Source organism: Varroa destructor, unplaced genomic scaffold, assembly GCF_002443255.2.
Source record: "Varroa destructor unplaced genomic scaffold, Vdes_3.0 BEIS01000003.1, whole genome shotgun sequence".
Classification (NCBI taxonomy): Eukaryota; Metazoa; Arthropoda; class Arachnida; order Mesostigmata; family Varroidae; genus Varroa; species Varroa destructor.
This window is the reverse complement of record NW_019211456.1, coordinates 46,648,777-46,673,867: the sequence shown is the minus strand read 5'-3', so window position 1 is coordinate 46,673,867 and position 25,091 is coordinate 46,648,777. Positions and strand designations below refer to the sequence as shown.

Sequence of the window (25,091 nt, the reverse complement as noted above, 5' to 3'; positions counted from 1 at the left end):
CACGGCGTGCAGCCGGCTGGCGCCACGCTACCAAATCTTTTCTGAAATCGCCAGTAGATAGATTGCTAATAGAGACAGTGGTACATACAGCAGCGGCTATCTGTTGTTCCTCATTATAGTTGATCACGGAGCAAAAGCCATCAGTGCAGGTCTGTACGGTCGTAATGTTTGGACAAAGTTCCACGCATACGTTTGTTTTTCGCCCAGATCTTGATTTTGGGAGATTCTTGTGCGTCATCACCAGCTTACAACGACTAAATTTTATACCTTATAGCAATAATAAGTTACGATAGGAATTCCCATGGAATTGTCGTCCGTATTAATTTCACCCTCTTATGCATAAAACTTTCTGAGAAGTAATATGTGATATCAGAAGTTCATAATATAATACGGAAAATCATAAAATTCAAATAAACTTGAATAACTCTTATCTGAGACCGTCAAAAGAAAAACCTAAGAATTTTTACGTTGTGTTGAATTCGGTGCGCATCAGATGAAGTATGCACATGAGTACCGTTAATAGAAGAAAGCAGGGCGTAAGATACTCTAAAAAGATTCTGTCTAAATATGTTTTATGTTTGCGAAGCCACATCGGCTTTAGGCTACCGAACCTCAATTTGAGGTGAAGGTTGCATCAAAATAATGCAGAATCGAGTGCTAAATACAATGCTGGATAAAGGTAGAAAGGGCTTTGTGCATGCGTTTTGACTCTAACGCTGTATGCGACACTGACCGTTTGTAATTTTCTAAACCAATTTCGATGAAGACGGTTGGCAATTAATATCATAAAAAATCAGAATTACGCTAAGTTAACTGTATGAATCAGGCTATTTTGGGAAACTGTCGCTTGACCATCGGACTTGTAAAAATAAGACATTTTCCTGCATGAAAACATGTAATTAAATAAATTTTTCTGCAACTTTTTTTTTATTTTTTTGATAAATATCTGGTAGCAAGAATCCTCTCAGATGAGCTAGCCTTAATCTGTTGTAAATAACTGATATGTTTTGTAATACATATGATTTTTTTTTGTAGGTATCAAGCATGAGCCATAGTTAAAAGTAGCTCTTTGATACGTACATGCTTTGATATTGCCAAGTTAGCAAGTTAAAAGCTTGACTACTTTCAATTCCTTGCATAATAACCGATTTTCTAAGAAAGGACTGACCAACTATCTCGACTAGAAATTAACCCAATGCCAAATAGGTAAGCTAACTTTATATAAATTTTTCTAGGCTTCCGGCCAAAATAAAAATTTTGTGAGTAATTGAATTTAAAAAATCAAACGTAACACGCTCAAAAACTATGATATTTTGTTTATTGCGCCGTTATGAGCGGAAAAAAGTGCTGAGTCTGCTAAATTAATCTCGCGGTTCGCGCGCAGTCATTTGTTCTCCTAGGTAAACACAGTCATTATTGCCTCTAGACAATTTTCGGCGTTCAGCCGTAAAGTGATATATTGAAAAAAAAACATGTTTTTCCTAGAACTTTTTCATTCTCTAAGGAATTGGCATTTTGTTCTGAAACATTTTGTAAAGGAACCTATATGAACGAAGTTTTTACACTACTCGTTTACTCTACACTTCATATGCGTACTAAGTAAAAAATAAATCGAGGGACAAGGTACCACTTGTGACACTGCTGATAAGTCAAAGAAATCTGTGACGAAGATGCATCAACACCGGGACCGAATGGTACGAAGCCCAGTTTTTTTCAACTATCCACACCAACCCTAATCTACCCGATATCTATGTCACGTTCTTTCTATGTAAAGCTACCAGCTATAGCGGAAGAAGCAAGGTAATGACAAGCAACGATGCCCCTAAAGGCTTCCATGTACTACCGAGAGCATAATGAGTGAATGCATTGAAGCCGTCGATGGTGGCAATAATAGTGGCAGACGCATGGCGTCTCGATTAGGAACGAACGAAGCTCTTGCGCCGGCAGAAAACAACATTGACGGCACCAGCATTTGTGTTCGCAGAATACATTGCTAGAGCTCAGCGTTGTTCGTACACATAGGTCTACATAAATAGCAATGACACCGACAGCGGCCACAATGCAGGAAAGGAAAATGAGACAGAAATGAGGCTAAACATGCCTACGATCGTGAAGACATAAAACAGGAGACAGGTCAAAGCAAAAGGGAAACTGACGTGAATCGTCAAGCGTGTGTCCTCCCGCTGTCATCAGTTGACAGTCATTGTCGTGTTGGTATTATTCTGTTGCAAAAATATTACATCTTCAATTCAGATCGAAAGAAATATCGCGAATCCAGGGTTGGCCGCGGTGGGATAGAACAGAAAACACGATTCAGATATAAACGGGCTCTGCAGAAAACGATGAACTGGCGTGAACAGCAAGACAAAGTTTCCCATAGCTCTCTACTATCTTTCCGTAGTCAGAGCTTCTTTCAACTATTCCGCTGTTACGATTTGGCTTTTAGGTTCTGGAAGCACGATCACGCCTCTAGACGCTGGAGTATTTGTGTTGAGCTATAGGAGCTACCGCCAGCAATATCTTTTTTTCAACCAGAAATTGAAGAGGCATGAACCTCGGCAAAAAAGAAATATGGAAAATAGGACTACGATGGAAATAATGGCAGAAGTTCGTCGATGTTCTTGAGCCCCGAAAGAAGGAGCGGATAGAGGATACTGTGACAAAATATTGGTTAGGCTTCGCTTGAAGAAAAATCTTATCAACAGCTAAAAAAAGCATTGACAAGTTTCTACAGAAAAGCTTTCCCAGTTACAACTTCCTTCCACCATATAAAACACGAGAGTGGAAGCGCGTGGTAAAATCCAAGACGAGCAACAGCTGCTTAAGTATGCTTTGAGGTGCTTGCAACTTCCTTGTTATTCTAATGGTTTATCAAGATAGTTGTGTTTGTGCTTGTGCATTTGGCTATTCGTATAACTCTAAAGGTCGTTCAATTGCCTTAAATCAATGTAGTGCAAAACATTAGAGTTATGAAAAGTATGATGACATTTTGTCCACTTTTAATGCTAAAAAATCATACTGCTTTTTCGAAATTATACAGCAGTTTCTTGCAAAATGTATAACCCTATTAGGGGCATACATGATCATCTATACCTGCGGCTTTATAACAATAGCTCTCGAGAAGAATGGCAGAAGCCTGAATAGGAGTCTAAATGATCTATTATATCTAGTGCTGTTTCCTTTCCATACTCTACCTCTGTGACCAACTTCGTTTTTTTTCTCCCACCGATTTCTGACAAAAACATCTGTCGTTATTAGAGTCTGTATCGTATATATCAGTCCAAAAACATATTGCTGACAAGACACAACATGAACAGACGGACAGGCATACTACAAAGCTAGACTGGAAGGGAACCAGAAATCGTTCTGAGATCGTTCGGGCCATTGCATCGAGGGACTCATAGGGCAGTTCGGTCAGAGGAGTGGAGAAACGGGTTAGAAACTGCGTGGTCTAGGTGGGCGCTGCTCGCCAATCAAAGACGAAATGGCTGACGGAACCTTTTGTCTCGGCTACCGATTCCCAATAACGGCCTTTCCATCCGTTTGTACCCCTTTGTGAAGCCTTTCCACTCTCCGCTGATCCGATTGCACCGCTCACTTACCGCCTCAGTCACCAGTCTCACGGATAAATGGCCGCCTTACTTGCCGCAGTCATCGCTCCAAAAGCTGAACGGCAAAACGACCCGTGGGCAGAGAACTAGCCATCAAACCGCTTGAGATGGTCAATGTGACGTCTGACGCTTGCCGCTTGCTCGGACGCTCGAACGAGCGTCGTAGATCAAGTAAGGGCGACGAAGAAAGGCACGGACTAAACGAAATGAAAGGAGATGTGAGGGTCATGGAGAGGAGCCCGCCTCGGTGTTCTACGTCGTTTTTTGGAGTTCTACTGCGTGTTCCCTTTTTCTGCCACCGTCCACCAACGCAACGTTGCCGCCACTGCCGCTGCCGTTGTTGTTGTTGTAAGTGCTGGCGCCCTTTACGTTGACTCGTTCGTAAAGCCTGCCGTAGCAGACCAGATTGTTCGCGCAGCTGTAGAGATTGTCGGAACATATTGTACGAGTGGATTGGGAGGAAGCAGGCAAATATCGCTGGTGCAGCAAAAAAGACAATGGCGAAACGGGACGAAGGACAAAAAGGAAGGCAGCAAACTGATGTCATAAAAGACTAACAGGGTAGCTAACAGCAGTCGAGACTAGCGCCTTCTCTTTGCCATTAACAAGGCACCACATGCGCATCTGGCCTTTCGTTGCTCGCACGAACACTCACACACCCAGTGCGATGTCTTTTTCTCTCTCTGTCCTCAACCTCATATATGGCCCTATGCCCTAACAAGCCCCCAAAACCCGCTAGATAGAGACAGTGGCATCTTATGCTGCCCGTGCTTCCTGTTCTCATATCTTCTTTTGCCGACTCTGCTGGAAACAGCAGTTTGGGACATGGACGGCTAAGAGAGTCTTTTTTGTCTGTTAAATGTAACATATGCCCCTTCTCCACCAGCATCACCACCAACTTGAAAGCAATGCTAAAAACAGCAAAAAACGGGACCACCATGATAGAAGTGTCAACAGCAGCTTCAATATCAATAGTAACTTCCTTAGGTATTTCGTCCAATTTTCAGCTCCACGCATTCTTTGGTCGCTCAGCTGTTACAGAAGAAAGTATCTGCCGCCGTCGACACCGTCGTCTAGACTGAAGCTGCGTGCGAAAGGTGATGAGATACGTTAAAGGGGTCTATTATGGCGCCAACACCAGAAATCGGAGCCATCGTCAGAGTGGATGCTGATTGTCAGGATCGGGATCATTCGGTTTCCCGTACTTAGTGTGGACAATGAAAAGTTACAGGTAAAGGCGAAAGAGTAATTAAGGGGGATGCACGAGGGTTAGTTTCTGAATCTGGGAAATTATTGCACTGATTGAATCACTAAATTCTAACGCATCAGTAACATTGATACCCTATGTCATTAGCGGTGACCAGCTGCTTCGGATGCAAGGTCTGCACTTTATACTGATTTTAAACATTATTACTATTATTAATTGTAGTAGTACTTTCTGCTTGGCTATATTAAACTTTAGCAGAATTATTATCTAATCTTATAGCAACGTTTGTCATGGTTGAATTTACTGGGCCAGATCTCTAATGAACCCTCTAGAGTACATACTAGAAAATATAGATTTACTTTCCTTTTAATTTTTTTCCTGTTAATAAAATGTAGTTAGGATATACGGAGAAGTTTGTTGCATAAGTAAAGTTGTAAAGAACAGCTGAGAAATGCAACGAAAAAATTTGATCGTAAATAGAACATTGAATATAGATAAAAATAGTCTTTCCCTTCCAAACGAGAATAATCATTACATAGCTTATTAAATATTCTAGAAAAGTAGTTCGGTAGAAAAGAAGTATGTGGTTCTTATCATAAAGAAATGTTTTTCCTATTAATAAAGTTGTAGAAGTTGTTTGCAATTAAATAACCACGTAGACAAGTTGAAATAGTTCCTGGTCATCTGATCGCTTCTATGCCACTTCCAATATTACTATTGGACAAAATACTGCTTCAGTGCAAGCCCACCCTAGAAACAAAATGTTCTTATTGGCCGAGCAAAGTGCGAAAAAAGTTTAGCACGTATTGCACGACTATTGCAGAAACGTGCAATATTAATTACAAAATTATGTTATATCAGCAAGATGCAGTTATGTTGTAGCACTAAATAAATTAAAGGATACGGCAGCTAATCTCTCTCTCATTGACGTTAGTATTTACGGTTACCTGACGGTGTAGCACAAAAAAATTGCAATTTTTATTCTAAATACTGTGTTAGCCGTATTTCTAAGGAGGTGTTTTATTTGATATGATTTCCTTTTGTTTCAGTGAGTTCTGCGATTCATTCTGAAAGTTCATGCCGTCCTCTTTGAAGGCTTCTCTCATTTTTCGGCAGCTGCAGTGTTGGGCTGGTTGAATCCATTAGAAGCTTGCCCAATACAAGCACTCGAGCATACTTCAGTTTAAGTTCAGTTAGGCAAACCGAAGGTCCAAAGCTCCAAAAAAACTGATGCATCTGCAAGATTTAGACAAGACAAACCGCTGATGCGTGCCTAGATAAATAAACATTTCTCAACAGACAATACATTCCTTCCACGCCAAATTAGCTAGTAATTTTTCCTGCCTGGTGTCGTGTGATTTATAATAGGTTAAACCTATAGATATAAATCTTTGAGGCCTTTTGTTTCTAATTCGGAGCAAATCATACTGCGTTGGGAAAAAGAAGGTACCGTTTTCCGTCCTCTATGACTTTAGCACGCGTTCCATGTACGTCCGTCGACGCTAAATTTGGAGAAACCGAAGCCACTATTGCTCCCAGGAAGATCGAGCACCTCGGCAACCGAAGCGGTAACTGTTTTAGTGACCATTTTATTGACTGGAGGGAACATATATGCATACGTTACACACACACGCGTCTATACAGATATATGGGCTCACTATGTTTTTCTACTTCTCGCAAATGCTAAGGACGCTTTCTGCGGCCCTTAGAAAGAAATAAAACTGCATGAAAGTCACAAATGGCGAGAGGATCCACAACTACTAGGTTTCAGGCTATCGAAAGTATGAGCAAAATTTGGATCAGGTCTCCTTCATCATTCGCTGGCATTTTGCGTTTCATCCTCAGCTTGAAGTAAACACTACTTATGCGATAGCCAAGACTGCAGGCTTTGGCCACGACAGAGTATTGTCATGCAGTCTTATATCTAGGTAGAGCCTTTATATGTTGACCGTTTCGACGACAATCATATTGTGGTAAGCACGAGTCGTATGACTTGTACGAACGATCGCATACAATGTATGTGTTGTTGTAAGAGCCTCTGAGTGATGTAACAATACTAAGCGTGAAACAGCACGGCGCTGTCTGCCTCTGGCCATGATATATGAGAACGTGCAGAACAACCACAGATGTATATGCACACATTTTGGCGTATTGGCTTCACAGCAAAGGTATACAGACACAACTCACGAACAGTAATGGATAAAGCAGTAGGATGAGCATCGGCGGCACCCCTGCTTCCGCGAGCTCTCAGGTCACTTCGTCCTCTTTCACTCTTACCCGCGCAATTTCGAAATTAACCACCCTATCTTATCTAACTCATCGGGTTTCGTAGTTACATGACGCACTAGCTATATAGAGAGACCAGACCCAGAAGCGATGGGTTGAACGTAGACGCCCGAAGCGGCCTGGTGCATAAAAGCAGCAGCTGCTAGTTCTTTTGATCGCCAGCAATGGTAAGAGAGCATCGCTAGTGGCTTTCTTTTTCCAAGTTTTCCGTATCTCTTTACAGGACCAACGGCGCCCAAGCTAGCTGCGGCTTGTGTTGCGGCTGCTGCCATCGCAGAGTAACTGGCGGAGCAGTAGCTTCCGGAACTAAAAAGTCTGGTCACGTATTTGGCCGCTGCCCTTCCGCTTGGTGTTTTCGTTGCTTGTCTGTCTTAACCATCGCCTCTTTCATGTCGCAGCATCACTACTAGGGCCGCCATCATCGCCATCGTAATACAATCAACATCACCGTCGTCGTCGTCGTTACTGTGATCGTTGTCGTCATGCCGAAGTCGCTGTTGTTGCTTTTTTCCGTAGTCTGGGCCAATGTAATGCTTTTGAACGATGACGAGTGCAAGGAAAGAAAGCGGGAGAATGCAAGGTTATGAGAAAGAGGAAGATGGATAAAACTGGAAAGCACTCATGTTTTGGTATTACGCCCTTGACTTGGGCCTTCGTCACTAGAAGGTCCGCAGACAGCTCAGTTCAGTAGAGCGAAAGTTTGATGACTAGAATGTCCGTAAGATGACGAGTGTTTGAGGCTTACGGACGAGCAGGCCGAGCAGAGTGGGCGGGTGGATAATGTGATGTTGTTCCACACTTTGATACCAAGCAAGCTATGACGATATCAAAAATCAACTAATGCATATAGAGCTGCCTAGACATAGCTGCAACAGCGCGCACACGATTGTCCGTCTTAGCATCGTTCTTCTATTTTAAGGTCATATATACAGTTATAATACAAGCGTACGTGGGACTAAACTGTGTGTGTGAATTCATCCCACAACGTATTAGGTGCCTTTAGAACGTGCTAAAAATGCAAGCTTTGGTCGACAGCGCCATTCGAGTCTACGAGAAGCCTTTTCGATTGCGGCAATGCGTTCACGCCCTTCGACTCTTACGTTTTTACCCGCTGACCTTCAACATTCCGATCTTAGTGTTTGAATTGTTTGCACCAGTCACGGTCTGGGCTTTCACCGAAAGTCTCTTTTTCTAACGTTTTCACCAATCTTCAATGAATTGTTGCAGTGCTGTGGCCCTGGGAGAAAGGAACAAAAACCTCAGTGCTGGGCGTTGATTTTTAAAACTAAACAATCTTTTTTTTCCCAGTTTCTCTCTCCGGAAGTAAACTCACCCAGTTCTCATGACCTCCTAAAAAGCTAAAATATCTAGTAGCCAGTTTTGTCTGCCAGTACCACATAGTTCCAAAGCTAGGTAATTGCACAATATGCTGTTTTCGTATGTAGCAGTTTAAAAACATAATAGTTGGATCAGACCGGTTCACTAACTCATATTTGCGCTATTTTTTTCTATCAGGTTTCGAGGAAAAGGGGGCCAAAGGATTATTTAAGCCTTCCGCCTAGACACTGTTTCTGCGCGTTAGTGCGTCCCGTAACGCAGTTCCAAAGTCACGATTTACGATATCCTCAGTTAGTATCGTAGAAAAAAAATGTAACTCGAGTTCGGTGGAGGCAGCAGGATAAATGCAGATGCTGGGAACTGGATGAAATTAATTGAATTTAATTGGGAATAGTCAGCCATTAGCTCGTCGATTATTGCAGCTCTACCAGCAGAGCTCAATGGAAGGATCATATTTGCGACTGTGAAATGCATTTACCGTCCACAATAGTTTGCCTTTAATCTATTAGATCTCTTTAGTACACGAAGTAACGGTCGTCCGTATCCGTGCCGGTTTTGAAGCGTAGCTTTCTTCTTCTATAATTGCATTTATTGTTCCTTACGTTGTCCAACGTAAGCAACAGCGTCGAGCAAAAAAAAAGCGAAAATTCGCGTTACATTTACTATATAATACGTTTTATGTTTCGTAGAAAACTAAAATATTTACAACATCCAACCTAAATCCAACCTCGTCGTTAAATAGGTTGCTTTTTTTCTCTCCTTGCGCTATGTGCTTACAATCGTAATAACAATTATGTAAATACAACGCTTCCCGATGTTCTGAAGGTAAATACACATGGAAAATTGTTTTTTTTTTTCGATATAGAGGAAGAGAGAATTTCCGTCTTCTATTAACAGTTGAAGGTGTGGCGGTGGCAGTAGAAGAAACCGAATACCTTTCAACCCTCCTGGCTAACGTCTGTGAACGACAGGTTTTCATCGTTTTCACTGTCAGTGTCCTACTTTTATGGGGCGTCTTCTAAGGAGTTCAACAGCACTGGCGACCGATTTAGGGCACGTGCAGAGAAACCTCGGTAGTACGAATAATCCTATGCATAAGACAGCTGAACCAGTTTTCTAAATGCTTACACGATGAAGCGAGTGGGGCAGAGTCAGCGCGGTTTGGGGCAATCGGGACTGACTGCATGCGTTGAAGATCACTGAATAGGAGCAAGGCACGAAGACGATTATCGGTTTTTCGGTCGTCCTCGACCAGATGGACCTTCTTGAACTAACAATCATGACTAGATTTTTCCATCGTTCCGTTCTAACCGTATAGAGTTTAGATGCGCAAGACCCGATACGCATTTGCCACAGCATGTCTTCAATCGTTAATTAGAATGAATAATTACACTCTGGATTTCCATAATGTTTAAACGTTTGCCGTTTGTCCAACCTGACTGAATACATTGTTTCATTAGCCTGACTAGGTCGTTTCTAATCCGGTCAGATACGATTCAGAGAGTAAGTGGAATTGATCTATTTAGTTAGCTTTTGGTAGACGGCTGAATAGCAAAATGTCATGCATGTAATCTAGTTCTCTTTTTTGTTTAATTTGAACCTGCGATGCCAGTTTAATGAAAAATCTAGAGGCTGCGACCTTAACTTCTGTTGTCTGCCAACCTGCGCATCAAGTGTTTTTGAAACAATCGAACAATTATACTGAGCCAATAATATCTCACCGAATGTACTTTTAAACTTTTGATACAATATTGTTGCATCTTAATGATCGTTATCTCTGACTGGTACGTTCGTCATTTGTGGAAGACAAAGGTACCCACCCCTGTGAATAACCAAAAAGATATAGTAAACGCGATCTTTAAACCGCAAGTTACCAGCAACAAAAATCTTATTAGCACGAGATTATCGACCCTCCCAAGTAACTTCAGATGTCAATATATTGGGTAACTCTTCTGACGATGCTGGGAATCATAACATCCTATTAATAGAATTCCTTTTTAGTCGTTTTTATACCGTTATAAATAATAATACTTGTCGCTTATGGGGAAAATTTAGAAGGTTGGCATGGCCTTCCAAATTGTCGTGCTAACATTGCTGACGAAGCGCCGGCCTCATGGTTCCGGGTTTGATTCTAAAACTTAATGATTTATTAAAAACATTTTAGTTTTCGTGATTCGTTTGTTGAGTTCTCGCGTTTGAGCTGCTTAAGTTTCGTGAGTTCAAGTGGGCTCCGATCGCGCCACAAATTTTATTTCCTACCATGCATGTGGAACTTTTCAATTTTCAAGTCTTTGAAAATTTTTGTAGCGCCAATCACCAACCTGTCTCTCAGCAGTTTTAGCGAATGCTAACAATAAACCTTGAAGACATTGTATCAGTGTCTACACAGAGCTAGGCCTATGTCGATTTCCGTTTTTAGGTTGTAACTGTTCAGGCTCTGGCGCAAAATAATTCGAAAAGTCAGTAGAATTTAGGCATACTCCTCCTTCACATATGAGGATGCTTTGTATTGTTTCCAGCGATGGTTCGTTATATTCAGTAGGACAAAATTGTGCTGGTCGGTTAAATTAGCCTGCTAAGACTGCTACATAAAGCACTATAGTAAAGTATAATATATTTGCACTATCCATAAAGCCACGTCAAGTACGTAGATGTGAGTAGGATAGTTAACTAAACTTCATTTATAAACGTCACCGATTCTATTTACCAGTCTAACTGGAATTATAAACCTGTCTAATCTCTAAATCTGTTATAGCTTGGTAATCCTAATTATTGGCGTATTACATAAACGTTATTTTGTACGATATACTATGACTAGCTCGAACAGATACATTCTGATTAGTAGTATGTTTGGCGCTGCTGTCGCATACTCGAACAAGACCGCCATGATGGATTTATACGAAAATAGTCAATCAATTTTTTAGTGAAAGTGTGTCGACAAACCTGATATGGTCTCGTAAAAATCGAAATGCCTCGTAGATGAATTTCAACGAATCGTTCAAACATCAAATGCTGGACTTGATGGCTTTCAATAATAATTATCTAAGTTCGTTTTGACAAATGCTTGAAGCACCGTTGAACCATGGACGTACCAATTTATGGTCTTTTAAATACAACAAAATTAAAGATGCACTTTAAAAATTATGTTTATATTAAAAATTAGTTGATCATAACGGTTCTCATTTTTTTCGATTGCATCCGTCGACTCTTCATCCCTTGGCACCTGTAATGAACAGTCGAAAAGACGTAATTCATCATGGACAATTTTCTTGCGATGTCGTCGATCTGTAGCGGCCTTTATATTGGCAACGTGTTCCCTAGTGGACGTAGACCTTTAAAACAACTGATTGACTGTAAAATGATATAATCAAATCCCAACCACTTCATTTGATCGCCCTTAAAAGCCATCTAGCTTTATTCGTAGTGATAAAGTGGTTAACTTTATTTTTTACCGTAACACTTCTAAAAATATGCAGCTATATTAAAGTACAGCGTCAATGTGTGCCAATGAAAATCTGCTTTTAACATGTAACAGACTTATATCTGAAATTTTGATTAGCCGTTTATTGATCAAATGATGTTTCACCCAGTTTGTTTTTTGTCAAGGTCCGAATTGTTTTTTTTATCATTTAGTTATGAGTGCTGTATGACAAAGTGTCTTTTTCAAAGAGGCAAATTTTGTTATTACGTACAAAACTAAACATACACAAATCGTTATTATAATTTGCTGTTCACGTCTTTTGCTAGATCCGGTCTAGAAAAGTGCTGAATTTTATTAAATATAGAACGCAATAGACGCTTTATGCGCCACGCTTCATTGTAATTTTTTCGTATAGCTTCCAACCTGCGAAAATCTCGCAAACTATCATGTATTATGGTTGCTAAATCATTTACTGCAATGTATTAGGCTATAGGGGTTCTGTTTATTGCTCCGTTTCTTAATTTATTGTTTACTAATGGTCAGTTCGCCCTTTGCCCTATCAACTGTTGTTATTCTGTTCCTAGAATCACAGGAGTTTATCTTAAATTCGGACCCCAATTTCAGGTGTTTGGCGTAAAGAAAGTACTTGCGCCAGCCTGCCTGCTAGTGTTCTCAAAGGACTGCAGAAGCAGCTTAGAAAATTTGTTCTGCTATAGTGACGACCCTATAGCCAAGAGATGTAGGCCCAAAGTGTCCTAGGACGATCCTTGTACAGTTCGAAAAGATAAATATTGCGTTTTTGGGGATCGCGAACGTATTCTGGACTTTAGCGGGTAGATTTTGAGCAGTACCCAGTTATAGAATACCAGTCATACATATGCAACTACTTCGAAGTTATTTCAGTAGATACAGAATGCCTGAGAAACGTCGAGAACACTGTCACCCGAGCATTCGCCACTTGATATAGTAATTTTTAAGGTAAAGTTTTACGGTCCGAAGAGAAAAATGATCGAACAACATTTTCGTCCGACAAAGTGGAAAAAAATTTTTAAAGGTATAACATGAGAAACGGGACCAAGTAGAAACGAATAGGCGTCACCTTCTTAGCAACAGCGCGGACTAGGATAGTGACAAGTTCAATTGAAAATAATGTTTGATCTGTAGCCATTGGATCGATCTCCGTGGCCTATTTATGTACAGCAGTAATATGAGTTGTGCAAGTGTTAGCTAAAGGGCGTCATGGATGCCTGAATATAACATACATGCCGGTCTGCGTACGCCTCGATTTTTACAATGTGAGCGGCAGGAACCGAAACGAAGACCGATTCATAAGGAGAATGACACGATTCCCAGGCGGCTTGTATAACGGTAGAAGACAGTGCAGCGTTTGAGGATGGAAACTACTGAGTCTTCGCACGTCATTCGACATCTTGCCAGATCATCACTATTAGCATATGAACGTCTAAATGGGAGGTAGTATAAATTCTTATTTATAGTCATAATAAAAAGAAAGTTTAAATTATTTGCTACTTCGACTCAACCTCTGTAAGCTGCTAATAGAATGATTATTTTCAATTGTAAATTCATTTAACCTTAATCACGATATTTCATAGACGAAAAAAAAAAACAAAAAATGGTATACTTTTATACACATGACAAACAGGACAATTGTTCTTAAACATTGTTTTCGTGTGAAATACCAGCTTGATATTGGCTAACATTAAATCTAACGGCACCTAGTTTTATGGTTTTACTTTCGTAGGCTCGTTTTTATTTCGTAGAAAATAAAGGCTAGACATATCGTCAGCGCTAGTTTTAGAAACGTGGCTAAGAAAGGCGGCCACAACATCGCAATATACAGTGGCCTGTGTACGAGTTAATCAAGTTCGCTAGACCTCCAGGTAGATCTCTGTACGTCTTGTTAACGTTTTGATAAACGCGATTTGTTATCAAAAAATAATTGTCATCTAAGTAGGGTGGCAGAAAAAGGATTTTTCCCAGATTCTATAGAAATAATAGCATGAGTACGTATATACTCAAGTTAATATATATGCGTATATATTGAGAATGCGTCAATTAGATATAATCGTATCCCAGGATAACGACTGATAGCGTCTGACATATTTCGTTTTTAAGCTGCACTACACAGCATGTGTATGCTTTATATAAAAATATTTTTGTTTTTTCTCAATTAATAAAATCACACAAATTCCATGACGTTTTCACACGACACAATCTAGCAGAGTTATGGAACAATTCACTCGGAAAAGACCGATTCTTCTTACGCGCGATCTGTTGGTTGTGAGAGATAAAAAAAGCGTATAGAAATTAATTAAAACTAAAAAAAAGATCACTTTAAATTCATCTGCAGGCCTGCCATTCGGCCTGAGGAAACCGTCTATATCAATGGGTGTCGCTATTTAACGATGTCAGTGTAAATATTTCAGTAACAGTACGAGCAGTTGTTGAAGCAGTAAATCAAAGTTACGAGACTGATAAATTCGCCCGATCCTCCATCGTAACTTCCATTTACATAAGTAGCACATTGTTTTAATCATAGCCTTGATACAGCATGCCTGGCTTCGTCGGTACCAATGGGGCGCTCCGTAACGAACTAAAATCCGACGCTAAACTAATTGCAAATATATTGTTTACTAGATAGATCGTATTTAGCGAGCGAGCACCTAAACCTGCCATCATAAATAGCTGTTTCCATCCCACATCTTAATGTAGTACTTGGGGTTTTCTGAGATAGCCGAAGCTAAATTAACCCTCACGGCACAATTGGGCTGAAAAATTAATGTGAGCATGTTGACAGCTGTGTGCAAGTACAGGTTCGCGATTTTGTGTGTCGTTTTAAACTCTGTTGCCACATATGGCAGCTGTCAAATTTTTCATAATGTACAATGTACAGCACCCCACAGAATACTTTTATCAGTAAATAAGAATGTTGACTCGACTTCACTTAAATTCATGGCGTCTAAGGCAGTTCAGCTGAGATAATAAACTCACCAATTTATAAGCCTACTTCATAACAACGTCTAAGTATATATATATGTATATGATTTTTAACTAAGCTACCAAGTACGTCAGAGCCCATAGATTTCAGATTGTACACAAAAACATTAGACTGATGGATCAGTCTATTTGCAAAAACCTTGCTCTTGTCGGAGTTACACAGCCAATGAGCGTATTTGATGCTTTCCTTTACGTGGCCCATTGCAAATACGTCAAGCTGTACACGGCCAAGAGCCCTCGTAGATGCTAGTTACGATATCAATTGAACTTTGGACGCAGTGAAGCCAGAATTCGCCATGTTACAATTGTGATCTACTACGAAGCCGATAGCCTACCACTTTAACGTACATGATTATTTTCCTCTTCTCATATGTACGTCTCCACATTTGCGCTGCTTGTAACTCTGCCGGTGAGCGTGCGTGCTCTATCACAAAAACTGCTTCCATATCAAGTTCGTGATACATCTACCTATTGAGTTTAGTACAACTGTGGTAATAAGTACCAGAATTATCTAGTGCATAGGTCTAGTATGCTATGGGCTGAAAAATGGATAATACATATGCAGATACACGTTTGTCGAATGGGCCGCTTCGTGGAGGTTCAATGGCGCTTAGATCAGACAGTGTCATAAGAGCTTGCCGGCGTGCAGCAATCCCAATGTTTCGTGGATGAGAGATTTAGGTGCGTATAGCAGTGGGGCGAAGACCCAGAGCTATTCTGCAGCTATGCATGAGTTTAGCCGGACTATATGGACAAACGAGTGCTGATGCTTTGTACAATTCCGGTCGGTTGGACAGTGAGCTTCGTCTCTCCAAACAGGAAATGAGTAATGAAACGTTTAAGGTAAATTATCTCGGTTAACTTTCGGGGCCTTAGTCACTCCGAATGCATGTAACCCTATTAAAAGTGTCAGTTACAATGCTTATCAGTACAATAACATACAACCTATTAATCACCTAACACAAATGTCCGCAATTCGGGTAATTTTTTAGATTAACACACCTTGTCGGCTTAAAAGCAGTCTCCATATATATCTATATATATTCACACGATAGGAACGTCAACAGTACCATATGACGGGAATAAAATCATCGAAAAGTATCTTTTTTTCTATGAATAAACCGTGTCTGCAATTGGGCATGCATAGATTTGTATGCGTCCCATAACATGTTCACATAAAATGTTGACTGGTTGTAGTCAATGGTCAAGCATGGCTGTAAACAGGAAAACATATTCACCCAACAGACGTCAAGTAAAGCTAAACATAAAATTAAAACGGGGATTTTTTCTGTCGTATATGTTAGTAAAACGCAGTTGGTTTTTCTGCAGCGTCGTCAACCGTTCATTTTACGTTGGGTTGGAACAGGCAATAGAAGCTTATGCGCAATCTTTCTAAATTGTAATCAAATCCAATGGATATTTACAGGGTCTCTAGAGGGTCTGGAAGAAAGAAATTGTTGTTTTTGGTTAAAATCAACCGTCCAACCTAAATAGAGCGTAACAACACAGTAAATATATCTGCTAATGTACGGCATAGATATATTATCCTATTGGTAGAGCAAACATAACAATAAGTTGTCTCTGTTATGCTTTATGACGACGTCCAGAAACAATCTGAAGGGGGTCTTGCTTCTAAGTTGGCATGCGGATCCTGAACAGCGACAAAAACCACCGAATGCTTTTAAAAATTAACTTCCCGCTTGCCTAGTTCCCGTAATTACGTTTGCCATCGAGCGGTTAGAGATGATACGTCATCGATATGACCAACGCCGGATTTCGATATGCTTGCTAGCCTATATCGGACTTCTATTAGCCCTCGCCATAACCAGGTATCCCTTTGGATACAGAACTGTGATGCTTCGCCGTTCCTAAGGTACACACACTGGATGCTTGATGGAGAAATATTTGACCAAATGCGGACGATAGTAGTCAATTTGGTGTTACAAATTGATCATTCAACTTTATTGCCTACTATTGCCGTATTCACCGAGATTACATGACTACCTCCCACTCGGAACTTGTAGTCTTAGCCGTCTATGGTCTATCGTCTTATCTTCAGCCTTTGGCGTATGGATTTCGTTTGTAGTTAAATATATGTAAACCTTAACAGCACCCTACATGTTATACTACTATTAGTTACTCGAAATCGAATTTTCCATTTAGCTCTTGAGTGAAAGACTTTTTTATAACTTCAATTGAAATCGCTAATAGTAGGACTCTATAAACTAATTACGAGTTGTATCTCAAACCGACCAAGTTTTATACATCTGTTGTCGGCGAGCCTGCGAAGGTCAAAAGATATCAGAAAATGCAAAGAGACACGCGACAGGCCCTACCTAACTCAGGTCCGTAATACTGTGTCGTAGACCTTCAAGCATGTGACCTGTTGAATTGAGAAGATGCAATACTTGAAACGGCATGCATAGCAGGAGGTGACTGAAATTAAATTCAGCACGAACATTACTAAGAATCATTACAGACAACACTTCAAAGAACTTGGTATGTGTATTTTTTGTTAGGGTTGAGAGCTTTCGGCGATAATCGTCCCATCAATTTCAGCCTGCAACAAAGCCTGTGTCGCCATTCTGAATATACCTTTCGAACAGTGTACTTTGTGATACGAACCCTATTGAAGTTCAATAAATTTTATAGCTGAGCAAAATTGACATCTTCATAGTCACAGAAAGTATCGAAATCTTCATGCGGAAAGCTCAAAGGTTGAATCAGCATAGCAGCGCGTTGGTCTTCAAGTGGCTAGTCTATCTATCCTAATAGTATGTTCCTTAGTTTGCAGTCCGTCGGCGTTAACGTTGCGTAGCCTATATCGTCTGCTTTAGAAGTGCGTCGTGCCGAATCCTGTCAGCAGGTGAGGTGACTTCATATGGTTGCTTCATTGGTCTTCATTGGTTGGAGGTTTCATTATGAGTTCGAAATTACGTAGGAGGTCAGCCAAAAAATATTTGTCCAACTTGTACGCACAGCCGTACACACCGTACACTACAGAAAATTTGTGCGGCCCAAAATTGTATTACAGTGCTGGAGATGTGGCTGAGAATTAGCTATGCTTGAGCACTTCATTCATTTAGTAATTCTATTTCAGAGAACCTAAAGCGGTCTGTTCTTACTCAAAAAAAAAAAAAAAGCTGTTATCACTGTTACAAGAAAATGAAACTTCGAACTTACCCTAAATTCGTCATACGGTATTAATATTCTAAAAGTGTCTTCATTCATCTTCAAAGCAAGTGCGCGTTCTGGTTTTCTTGATACAATTGGCATTCTTGGTAGGACTGAGGTATAGTCGATAGATCAATTGATGAGGTATCAGTTTTTGCAGATAGGCCTTTTCTCATATAAATGAACAAATGTTCGAGCTGCAATCGATGCAAAAAGTATCTGTAGGGATCTACTGGTTCATTCCGGCCAGGTTTGTATGTGTTCAGGCCTCCGCGTGTTTCCTTAAACAAAACCATTCAGCTTTAGTATATCAACTCAGTGCAAGTATATATCAAATAAGTATCTCAAAAAAAAAAAGAAAAAACTATATGTCTATGTGTTTAACCTTAAGGTGGATCTTGAATTCCAAGATTCTGCATTTCTTGCCGGATTTATATTTGAAACAGTAGAAATTACGATGCCGAGAAGTCACGCGCTGGTTAAAGATAGACTAGCTTCATCTCGGGCTTTCTTTATACCTTATCCAACGAAAGTTAGCCAAAAAGCCTCAAAGGAATAATCCTAGTTTCGTTCTATGTTCCGCAAGAAATAGCAATCTCGTTAAACACAACAAGTCGTCACATTTTTGTCAATTGCAAGAGCTAATTTTTTCTTCGCTTTCCTTGGCCTTACCGCACGTTTACGCTGCGCTTGATAAATGTTGGTAATGAACACAATTTCTCGTGTATATACATACACACGCTCGGTGCTTGAAAGAAACAGGGTTATGTAAAAAGCTTAGTTCGTAACTCTTCGAGCGATGGTATCACACTCCAAATCCGTTTGCTGTCCATCTCTGCTTATCGGATATATTTGCGGTTACAGAGCAGCTCACGCCCCTTCCCGGGAAGGTGACTCAAATTCCGCGTTAGATGCAACACGCCTCGAACATGAGACTCTCCCTCTGCTTAACGGCATCCGCGGACGTCATGCAGCGCTAGGCGATCCTGCGGTGCCACGATTCGACTCTAACTAATGGAACGATAATGCTACCAGTTGGGCGCCTGTTAGGCAAAGGCTGGCTTGACTAAGCCTTAAGGATGTTTCGCTAGATCTGTTCTATGCACACCAAACGGCTTTAGGCAAATTAGGCAAAACTGAACGGATTCAGTCGGTATTAGATGCAAGCCCTAGGCAAGCTGCAGGAGAATGACCCAGTCAGTCGTGTCAGGAGACCAGAGAAAAGCTATGATGAAATGAAGTGCCTTTTATAGTTGGTACACATACGCCTATATGTATAGCGAAGTTGTACTTAGCAGTTGGCAGCGATAAGGGATTCCAGCGCATGGCACGGGCTATAAAATTTCGTCGACCCCATTTCAGCATCACACGTTGTAGCATACGTTCGTCGAATTGCGCTGTGCACGATGACCCATGGCGTTACAGCCCGAAAGGTAATGGCAGCATTGCCTCGAACGGGGCTTCACGCAAAAGGCAGAGGGTGCGCCATGGGAATGAAATAGAAGGGGGTCACTAGCGATCGGCGTCATGGGCTCGTGTACGCACAGCGTAGCGTGAGTATAGCGTACAATTTGATCATGTAGCATGGAATAATGAAAGTAACTTTCGAATTATTCGCACTTGACAAATCTACCAATACGCCGTCAACGGCGACTCTGAACACTAATTTAATTACCAAAGAGTTATCATGTCACCTACATATGCACCGTTACGGATAACGTTACGTTCGATAACGGAAATTATCCCTAACAAATAAGCATTCTAGTCAAATTATATGGACACACATGGAATAGTAATTATTAATATGGTTTTCTAATCAATATCTTGCATTTCCAGCGTATGAAATAAAATCGTATAGGCTGAATAAAAAGCGAATTCTCATCAACGTTCGTTATTTCGCGAACGAGGTATGAACCAAGTGCCTTTAAACGAAAGTGCAGTCTTTCTGTTTACTCCGAGATACATCTCGAACTTTGGCCTGCGTCGGTGAGGCTAGGAACAGGTCCTAGATTTTGGAAGGCGGATGAAAACTTTGCGAACAGAGAGCGGTTAATTACATTATTGGCTCACGTCATTATTAGTCGCAACCCGAATGATACGAACCGTGAGAAGTTCTAACTGACCCATATCTCGTCATAAGTAACCATTCCATATATATATACACACGCACAAGCAGGCCCTCTCACTCGAGCGAGCACGTTGCTATAATATGTTCGGATCACTCGCTGCGCTCTTATCAACTTAATGGAGAAACTAAAATAATAGGGCTTTTTATCGCAAATATTGAACTATTTTGTTACGAAGCGCTAACAGATCATATTGATTTCATGATCATTGAAGTTTATGTCGTCGAGACGAAACACGGCAGAAGCTTCGATTGGAACAGATAAAAATAAATGAACATACATTATGTCTTGTCCAACTAGAAGTGATAAGCAGTGTGGCTTCTATAGTTATGCTCCATTTGTCCGCAAAATATGGCTAAATTCAGGTTATCAGAAGTTGCCTGTCAGCCCAGTCGCCCGATTTCACGTCCGATTCTAACTAAATCTTCCTTTGGCTGGAAACTAGATAATTTAATTATCTGAATATGACGCAATCAATTGCTACGCTGGGTGCTTGTGAAATCATAATAGGAACTAACTTGAAGGAATAGAGTTCTTTTCAATTCTAACATGGAATATAATCAAATCTAGTAATTTGATTTAAAACGTTTTGAGATCTGCGCGACTTCACGATGACTCAGTCAGGTCAATCGAGGAACATAATTTTAAGCCATTTGCCCGATTTAACCAGGCGATTACGAGGACAAGTACTGTTTCCAATATAAAGTTCGTTAAGATATTGTTTTTAAAGAAATGAAAAAATCGAACTCAGGCTCGACGGTATGCGATATGGCGATAACGTATCGTTTCAACTCTTACTGTGCGAAAAAATATATTTAGATAGCAATGCACCTAGCTAGGGCCTGCGTCACTGGTGCAAAATTTCAAGTCCACCATCCAACGTCTCATTATAGACGAACGCGCTGCGAGGACCACAACGAGCTTCCTAATTTTACTTGTTAATTATTCAAAGCTTCGGACGGACTTCGGCCGCTAAAATTCGCGTATTGTGCTATAGACTTTTACGCCGTTTGGCCTCTGTACGTTTCTTCTATCTTCGTTTAAATGTAAAAACAGATCTTTTTAGCCAGATTTTTAACCAGCCGTGTCCAACACGAAATTGTCAAAGATCAACTAATACTTCTAGATTACCTGCTGCGTCGTATTCCGTAGTTCATTCGTTTCATTTTTAAAGACGCTATGCACGAACAATGCTTATGCCATAAAGTAACACCTATAAAGTATGCCATAAGGTATTTCAAATTTTTCCGACGGTATAGGTCAAAGAATTGGAAACATCTCAGCTTGAAGTCATACTCTGGAGCTTTACGCGAGAACCCTGCGTACCGGTTTTTAATATTCGTTTATATCCTAAGCGTGCCAGCGGCACGGTTTGGCAGGGTATATTGCAGGTCGTCTGAGGAAAAAATTATCTGTAAACGATATTAGGTGACCTAAGCCTTAGTTAAGTATAAGCCTACTTTTATCTCTCTCGCAAATACCGGTCGAGTAGATATCTATATCAAACGGAGTAATTTTAGCAATTTAATTTGTTGTACGAGCACGGATCATTTAAAAATGGGGCCACTTGTTCACAGAGCTATGCAATATTATAGCAAATAGTCACCTCACTACCTGCCGAATTAAATCACGACCCAGCTCCGGTGACAATCAAAATGTCATTCTATTTAAAGAGGAACGAGCGGGTCGTAACCTTCGGTGGGTGCTTCGAGTTATATGGCTTCTACGTGCGCCCTGCAACCTCTACTGCTGCCATTACGATACAAGAGATATGTCATTGACATGGGCCGTCAAGGTGCATAGGAACCTAAGGGCAAACGTCAAAAAATCACATTGACTGGGAACATTTCTTTTACTGCTGGCCATTAAAACTCTGCTCCGAGCCCATATTGATTAGCTATAATATGCTTTGGACCCGACCTTTAAATCGATTTTTTGTATCTACCTGCCTAAAACAACACGCTTTGAATTAAAATTCTCTCGGTTTCGTAATTTGAAAACTCCAATCTACCGACTAAGTGTTCGATAGTCTCTCTAGAGTTCCTATTTAAACATTATCTTACAGAAAATTGCACTGCCCCGTGCGTCAGCCACATGGTATTCTGACATAGCCGTCAGTCTCTATTAGATTGTCCGAATAAGACGTTTTTGTCAAGAATGCGATAATCACAACTTAGAAATAAGAGATAGCCAAGCTTTTCCTGGCCTACCTCCTGTCTGTCGAAGAAGCAATCGATTCGACAAGTGCGCTTCAGGTTGACAAAGGACCTGATGAAGAGTCTCGAAAGAGGTCTCGAAAAGCACTTTCGTGCACCCACGTGCTCTGTTTTCCATTAGTCATAGAATTTCGCGTTAATCAACGGTTCTGTTTAAAAACTGTAACCCCCTTTAGTGACTTGGAATCACCAAAAGAAAGCCAAGCTCTGCTTTCATGCAAATCCTTAAAAGCTCTTTCTTAGGTGTCTTACCGTTCTAGTTGACACTACCTATGGCTGTACGTGCTATTAAGTAGGAAGTTTATTTCCATATCGGCAAAACCTCTTTTGCAGGACTTCATCGAATTGTATGAGCTTTTGTTGCGGTGGCGCTTCTGTGTCGGAAGCGTGTCTGGCTACACACTGTAATTGTACGAGAGCTATGGGTACGTTGCAACACATCGGTGACTCTTTGCTAATAACAATAATAATAATAACATTGTCATACTGCCACTAATGTCCTCCCTGTTTCACGACGTCTAAATTCAGACAAATTAAGCGAGGAAAATAAGGACCAATGTGTATGTTGGCCACATATATGTCCGTGCTTCGATACAGAACGAGAATACGTACTCGCTAAGAATAGTGCATAGAGGTTCGTATCATTCTATGGCTAAGCCTCGGATGTAGAACGCCTGTCTGAATAACTAATCAATTGTAGAAATAATCCATAGAGACGCACTTTCTAGTGCTAATCACTATTATTATTGCCAAAAACGGTTCAGTAATATGTCCCTGTATAGCTGAATAGGACAAGACTATCTATAAGCGAATCATTCTATTTTTCATTATTGCGTCACGAGCAAGACTTCAAAATGTTCTTGATCCAACAGATAGCCAACTTGCAGGAGCAGGCGAGCTATTAGAGTTTACGAGCGGCTCATATGGAGTACGCTACGTTAAAAATAGGCTCTGCTTGGTAAGTTACTAGGCGGCTGATTTTATAACACAGAAAGATGTATGAATTTTCGTTAAATTTGGAGCAAACGTTTAATAAAGCAGTTATTCATGGCAAGCTTACGCATTAGGACGGAACAAAGTGGTTTTGGGCTCCTGCATTACGATAAGGTGTGTTTCCGTTAAAATTCTAATTAGGACAACATTTGCAAGTACAATTTTTCGTTTTCTATGCTGAATCGAAAACTCCATTACTCCATAGCGCCTAACCCTTACCTAAACCTTAGATTCTGTCAGGGAACTGCTGTGAGGTTTCTTAATATCTGCCCGTAACAATTATTAGTTATTTGATTATAAAAATATAGTCGTGCTTTTTAACTGTAAGCCATGCGAACCATTAAAGTAGGCACATCATACAGTGTCTCACGCACGATTAAAAGCATTTTCGATAAACTTGCAATCATAAAAATGACTGGTTTATTTTGGTTAGGAATTATCTCATTGTGTTTTATTTAGCAGATGGCCTCCTGCGGTCAGCAGGCCAAACAGGCTCGTACTTCATTCACTGGATACTTTGTACATGCATTATTTTTGGCAACATCATATTGTACACACAATTCTTGTAGGCACCGCTAAAGCTTAGTCAGCAGACGGTAGTAAAATGAGAACATATTAATCAAGTGATTCTAGTGGATATGATGGCATATCGCCTTCCTAAGATATTTCGCTGAATGGAAAAGAAAAAGTTAAAAATAGCTGTACAATGAAGTGGCATACAGTTTTCCGTTCCGTATCGCCGTTAGGCATAACTTCATCAGAAACGAAGTCTGTCTATGGCCGGCTTCCCACTTACATCACAACGTGCCCCTGAGGTTAGCAGGCAAAAGCTAAGCTATCACGGGGACGCTATACATGCCGCCTATCCGCTTCATTTTATACCAAATTCATAAAACAATATCTATTAGTGGTAGAGAATAATGGAAATGTTTCTAAAGTACGAGGTTAGTTAAATTTATGTTGTCAGGGTAAAGAATGCAGAATAAAAAAAAACTTTTTGTTCTGAGTTTATTAAGAAATTCGCGGCTTATAGTTGTGTCCATGACTAAATTTATGCATGGCGTTTTGTCAACGGTTCCTGTTGTCATGGTCTTGCCACAAAAAGGCTTTCCTGATTTAGCTGTTTTTCGAACGGCACTGTCCAAACCCTGTTAATCTAGTGCAGGTGCGTATCTTTAGAGAAATTCATAAGGCCTTCATATGCTGCCACGACGTTTTTCAACGGATGACCCTTGTTTACGAAATAGTAAAAATCAGAGAATTCGACGGGCTAAGCTGGGAGAGGTCAACTAAGGCCTGAAAACGTTTGTTGAATGCCGATTCTTCAGTAAACCGGACAGTAAACTGATGAAAGTAATCTCAGCGAGACAATTTAACATCTCTTCTTGTCGCAATGAGTACAGCTGCTCGTTGAAATTGATTCGCGAAAACCGGATTGTGTGCCCTTATGCTGGCTGACATAAAGAAGAACTTGACTCTGACTATTTGGCCGCCAATAGCTATAATAATAATAATAATTAATAACGGAAATACTCTATCTCGTTGAACTTGATCGAATCTTTCATCTAAAGATGATGTCAGAATAATTCGTCACAATTTTTTTAAAACATTACCCCAATTGAGGTTTCTGTATTAACGTGTTAGTTGCAAGGAATACTACGAAGATTTGCTTCAGGACTAAAGACTTTTCAAGCATCTTCC

General features: G+C 40.4%; 1 long non-coding RNA gene across 2 annotated transcripts in view; it reads right to left on the bottom strand.

Annotated features, from left to right (window-relative positions):
• LOC147757037 (uncharacterized) overlaps window positions 1-25,091 on the bottom strand; it is a 63,828-nt gene that overhangs the window by 28,106 nt on the left and 10,631 nt on the right. Inside the window, exons 1-2 of one of the 2 annotated variants that reach the window (XR_015324191.1) lie at window positions 23,458-23,554; window positions 18,065-18,336 (exon numbers count right to left, since the gene is read on the bottom strand). This is a non-coding gene — a long non-coding RNA (uncharacterized LOC147757037). Of the gene's footprint in view, window positions 1-18,064; window positions 18,337-23,457; window positions 23,555-25,091 lie in introns of those variants that run through there. The other variant, XR_015324190.1, reaches the window with a different exon arrangement.